Source organism: Podarcis cretensis, assembly GCF_951804945.1.
Source record: "Podarcis cretensis genome assembly, chromosome: 8".
Taxonomy (NCBI): Eukaryota; Metazoa; Chordata; class Lepidosauria; order Squamata; family Lacertidae; genus Podarcis; species Podarcis cretensis.
Window position 1 is genome coordinate 17,031,835 of NC_137177.1, and position 19,008 is coordinate 17,050,842.

The window sequence follows — 19,008 nt, forward strand, 5'->3', positions numbered from 1 at the left end:
TTCCTGCGCATCGGGCAGGAGTCAGATATAGTCGGGGCCATTCAATGCCTAAGCAATTACCACTCACATTCTGTAATCAATAAATTTGTGGCCAAAATTTTGCCCAATAACATTAACCTAATATCCGTGTCCTTGTTTGAGTTATTTCTCAACGAAAGGGTGGCTGCGGGGTCTTGACACGCAATTCCTGGCTGCTCACCAGCACACAGCTCTGTTCAAATGGCTGATTTCTGAGAAAGCGAAACCTAAAATGGGTGGCTCTGTTTCCTCTTCATTGTAAACCATTTGGAGAACAAAAACAAAAGGAAATCTCTCCAGCCAGACTAGCAGAAGCTAAGCACGCACAGGAAGACTAGTTTGGTGCAGCCAATTCTGTCCAAAGCAGTGAAGCAGCAGTAGTGGAAAAATCTGAGAGTTTGTGACAATGATGAATCCACAAAAATAAACACTATTTCCCGGGACACTTTTGATTAATAAAAGAGATTTTTAGAATGCAAACTACTTGTCTTTTCATTCAAAGGGAGATTCAGCAGTCTTTAGATGGGCAATAAAAGGTCCTGCTGATTAGGTTGTAAAATAAAACTCAAACACCATTAGCCATATGACTTAATATTGAATCCATAGGGTGTTTAAAAACAGCAGCAGCAGCAGCAGCAAAAGCAACAACAACAACAACAACAACAACAACAACAACTGTGTTTTTCCTCTTGCATCCAGCTCTTGCAAAAAATGGGGCTCTGTGTGAGCAGGTACTCACAGCCATACAGAACAGGATTTAACAGCTGATAATTGCGATATTAAATCCTTCTGCTTTCACTGCCTGCACCCATTCCCTGCTGTCTTAGCCGACACCTGGAGCCAACCTAGAATCCAACACCATGCACCTGCCCATCAGCTGATGGCAGCTGTTTGGCAGGTAGACGTGGTTTGGAAAATATTGTGATCGGAGGCCAAATTGGACCCCTTCATGGGCCAAGATTGAAATAAGAGCTCCTCTGTTTACTCAGCTTGCCTCCTGATTGAATAATGATGGGAAGGCAGGTGTCACTAAAGTAGAATCATAGAATCATAGAGTTGGAAGAGACCACAAGGGCCATCGAGTCCAACCCCCTGCCAAGCAGGAAACACCATCAGAGCACTCCTGACATATGGTTGTCAAGCCTCTGCTTAAAGACCTCCAAAGAAGGAGACTCCACCACACTCCTTGGCAGCAAATTCCACTGTCGAACAGCTCTTACTGTCAGGAAGTTCTTCCTAATGTTTAGTTTGGATCCATTGCTCCGTGTCCGCTTCTCTGGAGCAGCAGAAAACAACCTTTCTCCCTCCTCTATGTGACATCCTTTTATATATTTGAACATGGCTATCATATCACCCCTTAACCTCCTCTTCTCCAGGCTAAACATGCCCAGCTCCCTTAGCCGTTCTTCATAAGGCATCGTTTCCAGGCCTTTGACCATTTTGGTTGCCCTCCTCTGGACCCGTTCCAGTTTGTCAGTGTCCTTCTTGAACTGTGGTGCCCAGAACTGGACACAGTACTCCAGGTGAGGTCTGACCAGAGCAGAATACAGTGGCACTATTACTTCCCTTGATCTAGATGCTATACTCCTATTGATGCAGCCCAGAATTGCATTGGCTTTTTTAGCTGCCGCGTCACACTGTTGGCTCATGTCAAGTTTGTGGTGAACCAAGACTCCTAGATCCTTTTCACATGTACTGCCCTCAAGCTAGGTGTCACCCATCTTGTATTTGTGCCTCTCATTTTTTTTGCCCAAGTGCAATACTTTACATTTCTCCCTGTTAAAATTCATCTTGTTTGTTTTGGCCCAGTTCTCTAATCTGTCAAGGTCGTTTTGAAGTGTGATCCTGTCCTCTGGGGTGTTAGCCACCCCTCCCAGTTTGGTGTCATCTGCAAATTTGATCAGGATGCCCTTGAGTCCATCATCCAAGTCGTTGATAAAGATGTTGAATAAGACCGGGCCCAAGACAGAACCCTGTGGCACCCCACAAGTCACTCTTCTCCAGGATGAAGAGGAACCATTGATGAGCACCCTTTGGGTTCGGTCAGTCAGCCAGTTACAAATCCACTGAGTGGTAGCATAGTCAAGACCGCATTTTACCAGCTTCTTTACAAGAATATCATGGGGCACCTTGTCAAATGCCTTGCTGAAATCAAGGTAGGCTACATCTACTGCATTCCCTTCATCGAGCAGGGTTGTAATTCTGTCAAAAAACGAGATCAGGTTAGTCTGACATGACTTATTTTTCAGAAATCCATGCTGACTATTGGTGATCACAGCATTCCTTTCTAGGTGCTCACAGACTGTTTGCTTATTGATCTGCTCCAGAATCTTCCCTGGTATTGATGTCAGACTGACTGGGCGGTAATTATTTGGGTCCTCTCTTTTCCCCTTTTTGAAAATAGGGACAACATTTGCCCTCCTCCAGTCTGCCAGGACTTCGCCTGTTCTCCAGGAATTCTCAAAGATGACTGCCAGTGGTTCTGAGATCACATCTGCCAGTTCTTTTAATACTCTTGGATGCAGTTCATCTGGCCCTGGAGACTTGAATACATCTAAACTAGCCAAGTATTCTTGTACTATCTCCTTAGTTATTCTGGGCTGTGTTTCCTCTGCTGAATCATTTGCTCCAAATTCTTCAGGTCGGGCATTGTTTTCTTTATCGGAGAAGACTGAGGCAAAGAAGGCATTGAGGAGTTCAGCCCTTTCTGTGTCCCCTGTTTGCATTTCACCATCTTCTCCTCTGAGTGACCCCACTGTTTCTTTGTCTTCCTTTTGCTACGAACATACCCATAAAAGCCTTTTTTGTTGCTTTTAACCTCTCTAACAAGCCTGAGTTCATTCTGTGCTTTAGCTTTTCTGACTTTGTGTCTACACGTGCTGGCTATTTGTTTGAATTCCTCTTTGGTGGTTTCTCCCCTTTTCCATTTTTTGTACACATCCTTTTTTAATCTTAACTCAGTTAAAAGTTCTTTAGATAGCCACCCTGGCTTCTTTAGGCACCTTCCATATTTCCGTCTCATTGGTATTGCCTGAAGTTGTGCTTTTACTATCTCCCTCTTAACAAACTCCCAGCCATCATGAACTCCCTTTCCTTTTAGTATTACTGTCCATGGGATCTCACCCAGCACTTCCCTAAGTTTTATGAAGTCGGCTTTCTTAAAGTCAAGAAATTGAGTCCTAGTATGCTTGGCTGCTCCTTTCTGCTGTATAGTAAACTTCAGAAGAGCATGATCACTCGCACCTAATGATCCTTCCACTTCTACCCCACTAACCAGGTCATCAACATTGGTTAGGACCAGATCTAAAATGGCTGTTCCTCTTGTTGCTTCTCCCACTTTCTGGACAATGAAGTTGTCTGCAAGGCCAGTGAGGAATCTGTTTGACCTTATGCTCTTGGCTGAGTTTGACATCCAGCAAATATCTGGGTAATTGAAGTCCCCCATTACTACTATCTCCCTTCCTTTTGCATGCTTGGCCATCTGTTCCAGGAAGGCATCATCTATGTCCTCCGTTTGGCTTGGGGATCTATAGTAAACTCCCACAATGAGGTCACTGTTATTCTTCTCTCCCTTAATTTTGACCCAAATGCTCTCACTTTGGCTTTGAGGTTCTAAATCTTGGATCCCTTCACAGGCATACACATCCCTGACATATAACGCCACTCCTCCTCCTTTCTTGTCTGGTCTGTTTCTCTGAAATAGATTGCATCCCTCCATTATTACATTCCAATCGTAGTAGTCACGTTGCATTAACACACTGTTGTGCTAACTGCTTAGCACCCACTGCCACACTTTGTGGTCAGGGACATAGGAAGGGGTGCGTTGGAGACAGTCGCCCCGGGTGTCATCCCGGGGGGGGGGCATGACAAACCTCCCCCCCCCCCGGCAGATCGCGCCACTGCGCCACTATTGGCCCATTCCACCTATCGCTCTTGCGATACGTCATCACACACCCCAAGGTAGCTGGGCCCCTAGGAGTTGGCCCGTTGGAGTTGGCCCCTATGTATGCCCCTTTCCCAGCATGGGAGCCTAGCCAAGCATTGCCGAGTCATATCCTGAATCTAGCAGGATCTCATGGTGAGATCTGGATCCCTCCCAGTGCCTTGCGCAATTTCCCCCTGGCCAGGAATCTCCGAGTGGTGCGACCACATAAGGGTTAAGGGGAGTGGGAGAGCTGGGCTCCCTAGAGCAGTCCGGAAAAGGCCCCTCTCTCTGTCTCTCCTCCTCATCTCATCTCCTCTCCATGCTTGTCTTGGGAGGCCACTGGGGTGGTGAGTCTTTTGGGTGAAGGGGAGGCTCTAGGGTGATTGGGGTTGCAGAGGAGACTGTTGGGGGGCTGAGAGATGAATGGGGGAAGGGAAGCAAAGGGACCCAAGGCCTCTCAGCACCCCCCTGGAACGCTCACCCTGTCCCCGTGGGCGGCTAGCCCTGCCCCAGGAGCCAGAGCACCTAGCTCCACCACTGTTTGTGGAGCCAGCTCCTTTTGGAGAGCATGGGTTGGTATCGTCAGTCCTTGGTTTCAGGTTTGGCTGGAAAGATGAAGAAGGACTTCTCGAACCAAGGAAAATTTCATTCAGCATGAAAGTTTATTAATAGGTAAAGGTAAAGGGACCCCTGACCATTAGGTCCAGTCATTGCCGACTCTGGGGTTACGGCGCTCATCTCGCTTTATTGGCTGAGGGAGCCGGCGTACAGCTTCCGGGTCATGTGGCCAGCATGAATGAGCCACTTCTGGCATGAAAGTTTATTAACAGGTAAACGTAAAGGTAAAGGGACCCCTGATCATTAGGTCCAGTCATTGCCAACTCTGGGGTTGTGGAGCTCATCTCGCTTTATTGGCTGAGGGAGCCGGCGTACAGCTTCCGGGTCATGTTGCCAGCATGAATGAGCCGCTTCTGGCGAACCAGAGCAGCGCACGGAAATGCCGTTTACCTTTCCACCAGAGCGGTACCTATTTATCTACTTGCACTTTGACGTGCTTTCGAAGTGCTAGGTTGGCAGGAGCTGGGACCGAGCAACGGGAGCTCACCCCATTGCGGGGATTCGAACCGCTGACCTTCTGATTGGCAAGCCCTAGTCTCTGTGGTTTAATCCACAGCGCCACCCACATCCCTAAGTTTATTAATACATGCTCTTAATACATAACACACACATAAATACTCTCTAAATCTAGTCCTATACAGAAAACAAGAGGCTTGGGTAGAATTGAGGAGTGTCAGATGATAACATAAATGACCTAAGCTGAACCCAATGTACCTGAGAGCCAGTGTGGTGTAGTGGTTAAGAGTGGTAGTCTCGTAATCTGGGGAACCGGGTTCGCGTCTGCGCTCCTCCACATGGAGCTGCTGGGTGACCTTGGGCCAGTCACACTTCTTTGAAGTCTCTCAGCCTCACTCACCTCACAGAGTGTTTGTTGTGGGGGAGGAAGGGAAAGGAGGATGTTAGCCGCTTTGAGACTCCTTAAAGGGAGTGAAAGGCAGGATATCATATCCAAACTCTTCTCTTCTTCTTCTTCTTCTATCACGTATCTGACTGGGTACTAAGGAATGACGGGAAATCCCCCAAAGCCATCTCTGAGGGTGGATCATCCTAACAGGTCCCCCAGCTCTGCAGAGGGGGAAAGGTGCTGAAAGCCTAAATCTCAACAGGAAGTGATCTGACCATGACAAGGGACTGATGTCACTATGCCCCCCTTTCAGATCATGCTCTTCTTGCCCAGTTGAGAAAACAAGGTCCAGAGTGTGGCCTGCCACATGGGTTGGGCTGCTGACATGTTGGGACAGCCCCATGGTTGTCATGGCAGCTATGAGGTCCTAAGCCATCCCAGAGCTGGTCACCTTGGCATGGATGCTGAAGTCTCCCAAAACCAGCAGTCTATGAATCCTCAACACCCGCCCTGAGAGCCAGTGTGGTGTAGTGGTTAAGAGCGATAGACTCGTAATCTGCGTAATCTGAGGAACTGGGTTCACATCTGTGCCCCTCCACATGCAGCTGCTGGGTGACCTTGGGCCAGTCACACTTCTCTGAAGTCTCTCAGCCTCACTCACCTCACAGTTTGTTGCGGGGAGGAAGGGAAAGGAGAATGTTAGCGGCTTTGAGACTCCTTTGGGTAGTGATAAAGCGGGATATCAAATCCAAACTCTTCTTCTCTGAGAGGTTCTTTTGGCTCAGGCAAGGAAACTGCTGGGCAGCGAGACAGGCAGTAAGGATATCAAACACCATTAAGACCTATTACAATAGTTTGGGGTAGTTTGTTGTTGTGTGAAAAAATGTGGAAATCCTTACTTTATGAATCTCAAACTTTTAACTATGTTTTAAAACAATTTCTAGCCCCTGTGGAAACATGTTGGTGCAGGCAACTCTCCCCAGCCACCTAACCCAGAATGTCTCCCTTTGAGAGATGACCCTCTTCTGCAAAGCAAGGGAGAAAAGAGGGGCTGCTGCATTAGTGTCAGCAAAGCATTTTGAAAGTAAAAAGGGGAGAAGAGAACGGGCAGTGTGACAGTTTTGCTTTGTTCAGGGGGAAATCTAAGCTCGATTTCTACAAAGCAGCAATCAAATTTCTCATCTCAGTTCCCTTTATGACAACTGTCATGTTGAAGAGGAGAATTAGCCCCCCTTCATATCAACATAGAAAATTCAGTGTTCAAGGATGAGTCTTCAGGCACGTAGCAAACACATTTCCTTTACTTGGTGGAACTTAATTGAGCACTACAGAAAATAAGATAAATGAGGTTAATAACATAAAAACATCATAAAAGTTACCATTACCAATTTAAAATATTGTTAAGGCTGAGAAACCTTTACTAAGTCTTAACTAAATTATAATTGCCTGAATCAGCAAGGCTAGAATTTGGCAGGAAGCAAAATATTATATGGGTCAAATGAAAGGGGGGGGGTGCTCAAAGGAATGGATATTTATTCCCAAATTCTCCTTTGAAGGAGGTATTTTTTCCTAAGCTTTCTCCATTATCGAAGAAAAGCAAGATTACATTCCACAAAATCTGCAGCCTCAGAAAGGAAAAAGCTATATGCCCAAAATACCTACCCTTCAACTTCTACAGTAATTTTGATTACTGCCTACTATCATCTAACAAAATAATTTTAAGGTAAAGGTGAAGGTACCCCTGCCCATACGGGCCAGTCTTGTTGCTTTTTATTCCTATTTTTAAAAGCTTGATTGTGTTGTATTGCGGTAAGGCAAATCAGCTATAGGGTCTGCTCCATTGTCTCTAGAACCAGCCAAAATGGGTAAGAAAAGGGGTGCCAAAGTGGGAAGACTTGCCATAGCAGCAGCAGCAGCTCCTACAACCCCACCTTGGGTTGCATCATGTCTTATGCCAGTTCTACTTGGCCCTGAGATGCTCTGCCTCACACTCTTCCAGTCCTAGGGCTTTCTTTCGAACCCTTTCAGCATCCTCAGCTAGATTATTCAGGAAGCTTGACAGCATCCCATAAGTGATGACAAAAGACACCCCTGCCATGTCTCAGTTCTCCAAAGGACCACAGACCCTGGGTGCATGCCAGGAACCCCACAGCCTCTTGCCACTGCTCGGCAGAGAGAGAGGGAGGTTTTCTAACTTTGCTTCAGAAGCATGCCATTTGCACCCCTCAGACTGCTTTTGTCCCACTGCCTAGTCTTATGTGGCTTACAATGTACCTTTCCACTGATCAGCCATGTTGGAGGGGGGAGAAGGGGAAGTTCCAGATAGTTTGCCTTGTTGCATGGGCAATCGGGTATGGTGGGCTTCAGATAACTGTTAACTTCTGCTGTCCAGCCTCCTTTTAAGCACTCTCAGAGGCTCCCCAGTTTGAAACTTTCCCTCCCCATCCCATGATTCTGATGATAATCCCTCTCCCCGCAATGCTGCTATTAATCTTAGGGAAAAGCTTCAGAGCAGCAGGAGATCAAACATCATTGGGATCACAAGCCTGCCAGCTGAGCAAGGGGAAAGCAGGCTGGGAGGGAAAGACGTTGAAGGACCTCTCTTAAGACTTACTTGCTCCTCAAGATCCTTGACAAACAGTTGTTTGAGGAGAGGAGGAGAGGATAGTTTATCTTCTCACTTCAGCTGCTCACACTCTCTCCTGTTAGTGTTGAAAGGGCTCCCTAAGCAGAACAAAGTATCTCTGCACATGCTAATACAATCCTTTCACTTCCCCAACCCCCATCTTTTTAATGCAAATAACAGGAGAGGTCTATTCAGAGAGCAGGTTAGAAGAAAGAACTTGACACACTTCAGACATGAGGCAGAACCTTGTTGTCATTGCATTCTTATATTAATAAGTCTGTGCCCAGTGCGCATCTGATGCACTGCACATGCTGGTCTGGTTGTGCAACCATGGACGCCACGTGTCCTGATCAGCCGAATTCTCCTCATAGCGCTGCTCTGCTCCCCCAGCCTGCCATTTACACCCCAGCCTAAGGATTTTATCCAACATTACTCATGCTCAGAGCACACCAATGAATGCAACTTATTAACAAGAAGGTTTTTTAAAAATTTCTAGGAAAAATCTAGGAATATTTCCTTTGCAAATATTCTACACTGCAGTAGTACGAAGGCTGGGCTCTAAGCAGCCCTCTTTCTTCAATGCCACGCTGCAAAAAACTCAGGTGCTGCTGAGACTGGCACAGAGGCAACAGCAGCAGAGGTGAAGGATTACTTCCATGGGATGCTTCCACAGGTGATCTTTTGGGACTTCCCCGAAAAGGCAGCATCCCCGCTGGCAAACGGGCTGCTTGGAGCTCCCTCTGGCCAGGAATGCGGCTTCGGCTATTTGTTGCGATCTTATCTCATCCTCGCTGGTTACCTTCGCTTTCTTTTTTGCTTTTAGAAGTGTGACGATCAGGAGGGAGAGAGGGTATAAAAGAGAGGCACACAATGAGAGAAGGTAAGAGAAAAGCGCGAGAAACCTCGAAGCAAAGACGACTGAGCTTGGCTGCAAAAAATCGATCCGGCAGGAGGTAAGGAGTTGAACTTTTTCCCTCGATCTAGAATGATTTCCGTTTCTTTTTGAGCTTGTTTGCGTTAAAGGAGACTCTGAGCTCCTTGCTTGGTGGGGGTGGCAGAAACAATTGCTGTTGCTGTTGTTGTTTACCTTTTACCTTTTTATTGTTATTTTTCACCTTTTTATTGTTATTATGTTAACCATTACATTATAGCTATTGTGATATCATATATCATATATCATATATCACATATCATATATCACATATCATATATCATATATCATATATCATATATCATATCATATTATTAACAATAATATTATTGTTAACAATGATGTTCGAGAAGGCTGCCCTTCTTCCCCGCGGCAAAGGGAATAAATGACATGGCATCACCAGGGAGCAAGGGTCCCCCCCCCCGCGCCCGAGTTTAATAAAAGAGGTCTGTTAGCATTGCAATGCAGTTCATGACCCCACCCGCTTTGTCAGAGCAGGGAATGGGGTGCAGAACAGAGGAATACAGCAACTACTATCCTGCAAACAATGCCCTGAGTGCTGAAGAGGCAGAGACCATCGGGGCATCCCCTTAGTGCACAAGCAAAGCACAAGAGATTTAAATAACTGCCCTGCCACCCTTTTGCGTGTTAATTCAATATATCCCTCTGCAGACACCCCCCCAGTCCCTACAAGAATGCAGCAGGAACACGGCTGCTTCCCAGCACTTGCTGATGTGTAAAAATGGTATCTGTGCACCACTTCTGATTAGAAAAACTGCATGGCAAGGGTTCGGGGCAGGGCAGAAGATGCTGGAGCTTCTCTTGGTTCTGTGTAGGTGCTGCCTGATGAGCCTGGGTAGCTCAGTTGGTTAGACCATGGTGCTGATAACACCAAGGTTGCAGGTTCGATTCCTGTATGGACCAGCTGACTATTCCTGCATTGCAGGGGGTTCGACTAGATGATCCTCAGGGTCCCTTCCAACTCTACAGTTCTATGATTCTGTGACTTTCTCATAGCTCTTTTTTCCTATAGCTGTATTTCATTTATTTATTTATTTATTCATTCATTCATTCATTCATTATATGTATATAGCTTTAAGGACAAGATAATGTTGCTGATTATGGGTTGTCTTCAACTAACATTTACTCAGAGTAGACCTATTAAAATTAATGGATCTTAGGCATGGTTATTAATTTCAGTGAGTCATCGCTGAGTAAAGAGCTCCATGTGGATATTTCCCCCAGTATTGAGCATTGCCTTTAAGAATATTTCTGGGCTCTTTCTGCATCACTTATTTCAACCATCTGGCTCCTTTTTTTCACCTCCCCCCCCCCCATGACATTTTTAAGAACATTCTTTTTACTGGTGACTTTTGTAAAAGTGGCAGGGCAAGACTTGGCCAGAATATACAAGGGATATGCACAGTGCATTAACTTATTTATTTATGAAGTGTTTTATCCAAAGTTTTAGCCAAAAAAAGGGAATCTTTAGTGAGGTGTAAATGCTTCCTTTAGACACATCTCTAGAGGAATGAATAATTTGAGTTCAAAAAAAGATCCACATCCCACATAAACATGTTTTAAGGGTTTTGTGTGAATGCATGCACATATAGATTTTTGTGAGATTGACAACAGGAACAATACTTCACTTTATTGAAATACTACCAACTGCTGCTCAAACAACCCACTGGTCTTAGAGATATGTCCTATGTAAATTGATTTCCCCCCATAAAACATGGATTCTAAATATGTCCATATAAGTGTGTTGAAGGCTATCATTTAACTATTATAGTTTTCTTCTCTTTCTCAGATAAACTGAGCCACAAGGAATCACTGTCATGGATCCTGCCATAACAACAAAAACAACAGAAAAACAATATGTTGCAACAACAGAAACCTTAAGAATAGACCTTGCTAAAGTGAAGTCTGCTTTCAAGAGAAAAACATTTGAAGCTGTTTCAGCTGAAGCTAAAGAGCAGTCAAATTTATTAAATAACGCCACGTTGGAAATTGCCATCACAGGAAGATCAGGTGCTGGGAAATCATCTTTTGTCAATGCCCTGCGGGGAATGGCAGATGATGAAGAGGGTGCAGCTCTGACGGGGTTGACAGAAACAACAATGGTGCCACAAGAATATACACACCCTGCATTCCCCAAAGTCAAAATTTGGGATCTACCAGGATTTGGATACAATGGATCTAATGCAGAGGAATACCTAAAGAAGGTCAATTTCAGCAAGTATGATTTTTTCATCATCATCGCCTCAGATCGCTTCACTATACATGAAACCAATTTGGCTCTTGAGATCCGTAAAAATAAGAAGAAATTCTACTATGTGCGCAGCAAAGTGGATATTGATATAGAAAACAACTGGAAGTCAAAACGCATCTATGAGGGGGACATCCATGAGAAGATGCTGTGTGAGGAGAAGACTCTTGACATTATACGGAAAGAAAGCTATGAGAAATTGAAGGCGTTAGGTGAGTCTTCTCCAAGGGTCTTTCTGATATCAAATTGGAATTTGCGCAAGTATGATTTCCCCCTCCTTCAAGAGACCTTTGAAAAGGAACAGGATGAAATCAAGAGAGATGTTTTAATTATGTCTCTTCCAATTTTAACAAAAGATAGCATTAAAAAGAAAAAGGCTGCTATGGAGAGCCTGATATGGGAAAAAGCCATGGTGAGTTGTTCTGTTGGGTTGATTCCTCTCCCATTCCTCTCGCTTGGTTGTGACATTGCCATTGTGGCTGTGACAATGAGGGAGATCTGCAAAGTTTTTGGCTTGGATGAAGATTCCCTCAATATACTAGCAAATCGTGTGGGGAAACCTGTTGAGGAGTTGAAATCTGTTATTGAACATACCCCAAGCACCAGTAATATCACGAGAGAATTCGTCATGGATATCTTGAAGAGGTCACTAATATGGGGAACAATCACAGCGGTAGAGCTGGTTCTGGATTTCATACCTGTGTTAGGGTCTCTCTATGGTGGGGGCAGTTCTTTTGCTACCACATTCTACTTGCTGAAGAATTTCCTGGAAAACGCTGTGAAAGATGCAGAGAAAGTTCTGGCAAAGGCTGCTGAGCCCAAGAGACGCAAGTAAACAGCCAATACATCTACCTGGGAAGAGACATCCAGGTACAACATGCATAATCTCATCTTTCTACCACAGCATAAACCAATCGCTCCCTTTATTACTCTTCAGCTCAGCACTCGTAGGGTTGCCGTATTTCAAAAAGTGAAAATCCTGACACAAATGTATTTGAGCTTTTCGCTGGGCGGGAGGCAACGTTGATGAGCTTTTTTTGGCAAAATCTCAAAAAAAAAAAAGTTTTTGAGCTATTTTTAAGGAAATTCACCAAAAAAAGGCCAACACTTCTGACATCGGTTGCCATCTTTTTCCATATGTTTTCACAGACACTTTTACCAATTTTTGAAAATTCTGCCTGGACGCTACATCTAACTAATGAATCCCAGACATATGGAAGTCCTATTGTAACAATGCTTAATTAGTAGCCTGCCTGGGTGATTTTTGGCTAGTTAAGAGGTTCCTTATCTCCTACCTGTCAGTGTTAAAGTGATGGATATCATCCAAGGCAAATAAAAAAAAAGATGGCAAAGATCAAACCGTGGCCTCCTCTACTTCTCCTCCTCCGACATGCAGCAAATTTGCAGCAGCAAAACATAAAGAATCGGGAAAAGAAGAGAAGAGAAATGGCTTCTATTGCTGATAGGCTTAAGTAAATTGTGATGCAGAATCAATGTCTGAAGGATAATTTAGCAAAGGTGAATCTTAAAATTACAGCCCTGAATCAAAAAGTTACTGATATTAATGAGGAGATATCAAAATCTGAAGCAGTTGAAATTATACAAGATGTAACACAGATATCGTCTTGGATGGGATCCTGCGAGATATGCTTATCCATTCAAAAATATACTATATAGTTTTGTAGCCTTTAATATATTTTATGGTTATTTAGTTATTGCTGCTTTTAAAAATGTTTTAATATATTCTCTGCCTCCTTTGATTTCTATTATTTCCTTTTCCCTTATTTACTTAATCTCAATTAAATAATAAATATCAAAATTTTAAGAAATGTTTTTTTCTGAATCCTCCCTACTGCAATTATTTCCCCAACTGTTCTAATTCTAAAATCATTTAATCCAGGCATGGGAAAGCTGCAGGCAACAGTCCAAATTTAGGTGTCCTAACCTGAACCACAAGCCTGTTTTCTCTCAGCCTCCTTGCTGTAATGATCAATCTTTTCTTTTCTTCACCAGCTGGGTGGGTGGGTAGGGGAAGCCTGAGCCTTTGGGGAGGGTTTTTCCTCAGGAAGTAAGCATACACATACCCACAAATTTCCTTGTATTTTAGGATGCTATGAAACAGAGAAAGACTGGTTCATCTTCAACATAGTAGGAGGAGAGGGAGTTTTGGGTGTCCTCCTGCCACAAATAACTCCAGATAGGTGCTTCTTATTCTTTCTTTGTTTTGTTTTGTTTTTTTAATAATATTTATTAAGTTTTTACAAAAAGAAGTTTAAAAAACAAAAACAGACAAACAGACAAAAAGACAAAAGCCAAAATTTAAAAAGAAAAAATTAAAAATCACTCTTTCAAATATCGTACCACTCATTAACTTATTTTCATGACTTCCTCACACCTCCCTTTTTTGTATTCCATTTACAAATTTGTTCAGCAAATTCATACCCTCTTATTCTACCCTTAATTATTTTTCCTCACATATTTTAACTTCTAATCATATTGCTAGAACCACTTTGTTTCATTCCAACATCATTCACATTCAAACATTTTGCAATGTTTCTGTAAATAAATTTAAAATTTCTTCCAATCTTCTTCCACCGACTCTTCGCCCTGGTCTCGGATTCTGCCGGTCATTTCCGCCATCTCCATATACTCCATTACTTGCATCTGCCAGTCTTCCAGAGTGGGTACATCTTGTGTCTTCCAATGCTTTGCTATGAGAATTCTTGCTGCTGCTGTTGCATACATAAAGAAAGTTCTGTCCTTCTTTAACACCAGTTGGCCGACTATGCCCAGGAGAAAGGCCTCTGGTTTCTTAGGGAAGGTGTACTTAAGTACCTTTTTTAGTTCATTATATATCATCTCCCAGAAAGCCTTAATCCTTGGGCACGTCCACCAGAGGTGAAAGAATGTACCTTCAGTTTCTTTACATTTCCAACATTTATTATCGGGCAAATGATAGATTTTTGCAAGCTTGACTGGGGTCATGTACCACCTATACATCATTTTCATAATATTCTCTCTTAAGGCATTACATGCCGTAAATTTAATCCCGGTGGTCCACAACTTCTCCCAGTCAGCAAACATAATGTTATATCCTATATCTTGTGCCCATTTTATCATAGCAGATTTTACCGTTTCTTCCTCAGTATTCCATTTCAACAGCAAATTATACATTCTTGACAACATCTTAGCATTGGGTTCTAACAATTCTGTCTCTAACTTTGATTTTTCCACCTGGAAGCCCACTTTTTTATCTTGGTTATAAGCCTCTTATTTGAAAATAATGTAGCCAGTCTCGCACCTTATTTTTGAGCTTCTCATAACTCTGCAATTTCAATTTATCACCTTCCTCTTCCAAAATTTCCCAATACTTTGGCCATTTAGTCTCCATGTTAAGTTTTTTCAAAGCTTTCACTTCCATAGGTGAGCCACCTTGGGGTTTTACTTTCCAAAAAATCTTTATATCTCGACCATACATTGAACAATGCTTTCCTGACAATATGGTTTTTAAAAGCCTTATGTACTTTAATCTTGCCATACCACAAATATGCATGTCATCCAAAATGCATTATCATAACCTTCAACATCTAAGATGTCTGTGTTTTCAAGAAGTAGCCATTCCTTCAACCAGCAAAAGGCTGCTGATTCATAATAAAGTTTCAAGTCTGGCAGGGCGAATCCCCCTCTATCTTTAGTATCCGTAAGTATCTTAAATTTTATTCTGGGCTTTTTGCCCTGCCAGACAAATCTGGAAATATCTCTTTGCCACTTCTTAAAACAATCCATCTTATCAATAATTTGCAACAATTGAAACAAAAACAGCATTCTCGGCAGTACATTCATCTTAATAACAGCAATTCGGCCTAGCAAGGAAAGCTTCAAGTTTGTCCAAATTTCCAAATCTTTTTTCACTTCTGACCAGCATTTGTTTTTGAAGGATATGTGCTTTTTATTTTTTATTTTTTCGTTTCTTGGTTTTTGAGAAAACCCCCAAAATTTGTCTGTATAAATACTCTAAAGCATTTAGAAAGTGGCAATGAACTTGAAGATGAGCCAGAAATCATTCTTCATTTTGCCCCAACATCAACTTAATTCATCTTCAGTTTACCCAGAAATTATGGGAACTACTTTCACATGTAGTTCAGATGTTTTTCAAACTAATTCAGTGCACATTGAACTTGTTCATTCCAAGCACTAGCCAGTTGTTTTTGAGATTGTTATAGTCCGTGCGTGATTTTAGCAGCTGCTGAAATAAAAATCCAAGTTTTTCCAGCTGTCGGAGGGGGCTACACGGACAGCTACTAGCTGCTACACTAAGAGATGGCTATGCATCAAGCTGGGAGTCAGCAACACCAGCTCATATTTGTGGAATGAGTTTATCCCTCCTCAGAATGCAACTTTTCTGTAAAGCCTTACAGCCTTAAAGCCTTGGAGGTTGAAATGTTCCCCCACTGGCTGCCAACACAAATAAACAAACAAAGTAATATAGTTTTTATTGACAAATAGCAAAACACATTCAAACTCACTAGGTGTGACCAATTTTCTGTGCATTAATTACTATGTACTCTCTCTGCTTATATCTGTGTTTTGGTTTCTAGACAACTCTAACCAAATAAAGCTCTGTGTCCCCATTCATTATAATGAGGAATCAAATAATCCCCTTTTGGTCAAAGTAGGTGAAAGTAGGTGAAATTTGCAGGCATAAGAGACCCTACAAATTGGATTGAGCCTACATAAATCCAGGGGCTCTTTGTGGAGGAAGTTAAGTGGGTTTACATTCCTCCATACATATTTGATATTTTCATGGGTGGGTCTGAGCACAAGCTTCTCAGACTCTGCCCAACACCATCTGATTTACAACACTGCTTTGGCTTTCTGAACAGCTGAGAGCGAACTGCAAGGGACTTATGTTCCATGTTGAAGCTTCTGTGGCGCTGAGAATGGAACTTCATGAGGAGAATTATGACAACTGAGAAAGAGACTTGGGACAATATGGCAGCAGGGGCTCTAGAGCTAAGTGTTGCTAGAAAAATTTCAGTTTATTTAAGAACACGTTTCACTTGGGCTGTGCATCAGATCCAGCCCAATCCAATTAATGAACTAGACTGGGCCAGTTTGTATCAACATAGGATTGGGTCAGATTACGCTGAGGCAATCCTAGATCACACCAGATCAGGCCAGCCAACCCATCTCACTCACTCTTTCATCTTTAAAAACAATTTATATACTTGTAATCACAACAACATATTAACCTATCCAGACCATGAGATCATCTTCCGAGATCCTCCTTCGTTTGCCTCCTCCTCAAGAGATTTGGAGTGTGGCAACACGAGAATGGGCCTTCTCTGCAGTGGGTGCCCGACTGTGGAATGCTGTTCCCAGGGCAGTTTGCCTGGCGCCTTCATTATACACCTTTAGGCACCAGGCAAAAACATTCCTTTTCAACCAGGTCTTCGGCTGGTCCGATTTACATCCTATGCCCTTTTAAAATGTGTTGTGTTTTTTTTTGCAGGAGGGGGGGTATTGTTCTGTTGTTTTATTTTTATTTGGTATCTTGTGGTTTTATATCTTGATTTTATTCTGTGAAATGCCTTGAGTATAGGGCGGTATATAAATTCAATCAACAACAACGCCAAACACCATCCAAAATGACTCAGAGCAACAACAACAATGACAACAATTTTATTATTTGTACCCTGCCCATCTGACTGGGTTGCGCCAACCAGCCTGGGCACCTTCCAACATATATGAAACAGCCAGTTGGCTGCCATGTAAGGGAGTCTCTCAAACATGAATCTACTGGAGCGGTGAAAGAAGGCAGCTCCAGTATACAGCCGGACGAGATGGAAGGAAATGTGTCTACCTCAGTAATGAGCTCACAGAAACAAGCTCTGGAAATTTGGAGTTGCCATGCTGAGAGCAGAGTTAGATGCTCAGTTACATTCGTAAAAGCAAGCAATGCAAAAGACTGGGAGAGAGCTAATGTCTCTGGAGTGGCCTCTTGCAGAATACGAGGAGCTGTTCGTATCCCCCCTCCCCTAGGGAGAAAATGCTGGGGGGGCACACATCGGGGTCTCATGGGGTTTACACTTGCCCAGCATGCTTCAGAACAGGCCCCTCCCCCTGTGACAGACTCTGATAACCACTTTAACCACAGAGTTAGGAGTCTACATGTGTTTCTCCTCCAAATATCATATTTGAGGGGCACCCCCCCCAAAAAAAAGTTGATGGGCATTGCCCTTGCCCTTGTGAGAAAGTAGCAGGAACACGGCTGCTGCTGGGCTTGGAGAGAGAGAGGGAGCCAAACAGCAGAGGTAACAGGACTGTGTGCTGGGGTGCCGACTGAAACAATGGGGGAGGCAGATAAGCCCTGCCTCACCTCATAGATCACAAGATGTGGCGCACACCCCATTTGAATGGCAATGCCCATCACCTTGTGGGGAGCAGCCCCCCTCCAATACTTCAGTTTCTCGGCCCCTGGCAGCTGGCTCCTATAACTGTGCGCAAGTCATTCTCATTCTCGTGCTCCCCAGCTCCTCTCCCTCTTTCACCCATCACGGCTCAGCTCTGCACACCAAAATGGTGCCCAGGCACTTCTGATTAAAGAGGCTGCTAAATCACTTTTGAGAATTATACTTCTGTGAAGGGAATAGGGGCCTCCTAACAAGTCTCAGCACCTTTAACTAACTACCTAGAATTCTTTGGGGAAAGCCATAACTGTGGTATCCTAGGCATAGGGCTCCAGTTTTTACCCCACACCACCCCAGTTTTTCTGCCCTTTGGAGCCAGCCATGTGGGGATCACACTGCATCAAAACTCAGGAGAAATGGGATGACATGATACAAAGACTCCAAACAAATTTGTTCTTTGGACTGTTGGGGAAAACTTCCTTTGCATTCTCCTCCTCTGCTTTCAGGCTGCAGAAATTTCTGCTTCCTTTGCTCTCTGTCATGACCCAGCAGAGTCCAAGAAATTATTTACAAGGGGGAGGAACTAGGGTGAACTCATTTAGGTTTCGTTTTCTCAGAAATCACCTGTTTGAGCAGAGTTGTGTGCTGGTCAAGGGTGGGGGAGAGGAAAACTTGGAAACAGGATGTAATTTCTGCTCCAAGATAACAAAAAGCCGCAGCTCACTTCCCCTTTCTAAGATTAAGCAGGATAAATAAATAATCAGCAACAGAGCTGATAATATAATTTATTATAAATGCTCTGTTGCTGAGCAGTACATGTTCGCGCTGGTTTATTATTTTTTGATCATATCTCGAAGTCCGAAAGACCCATAGTGATAGGGGCATTCTGCCATAGGGAACTTTATTAGCGCCAGCCATTTCTGAACTCTGTCCGCAGTACAGTGTGTCAAAAGATTTCAGATTAAAATTGCCACTGCTGGCACTGAGAGCATGGGACAAGAAATTCCTGATGTAGACACTTCTCAGATGGCTTTGCAGATGCTACCTGGTCTGCACTGAGAGGGTGGGGGTGGCAAAGAGCTCCAGCTCCCAAGGCTGCAGGAAGCTGGAGGACAAGCTGGGGAAAGGGAAAGCAAGTCTTTCTGCGTGAGGCTGGAGAAACCCCTGAAGGGAGCAGTGCTGGGGGCCCCTGCATTATGTCCCCTAAGGCTGAAGGTGTCAGATAAAGCCACTTCCGGACCTGGCCCAGGAGGTGGGGTTGCGGGCTTCACGCCCACCTCACGTGAGTGGGGGCTGGTTTCAGCCCCCGCTAGAGCAGGGGAATCCCGGCTGCGTCGTCCACCCAGCCAGCCAATCGGGTGGCTGGG

At 43.9% G+C, this 19,008-nt stretch overlaps 1 pseudogene across 1 annotated transcript; it reads left to right on the forward strand.

Moving 5' to 3' along the window:
• The first annotated feature begins 8,717 nt into the window (after positions 1 to 8,717).
• On the forward strand, positions 8,718 to 13,032 carry LOC307221555 (interferon-inducible GTPase 5 pseudogene; annotated as a pseudogene). Its single transcript, XR_013844041.1, has 2 exons — positions 8,718 to 8,984; positions 10,773 to 13,032. The product of XR_013844041.1 is annotated as an interferon-inducible GTPase 5 pseudogene (transcript).
• The last annotated feature ends 5,976 nt before the right edge of the window (positions 13,033 to 19,008 follow it).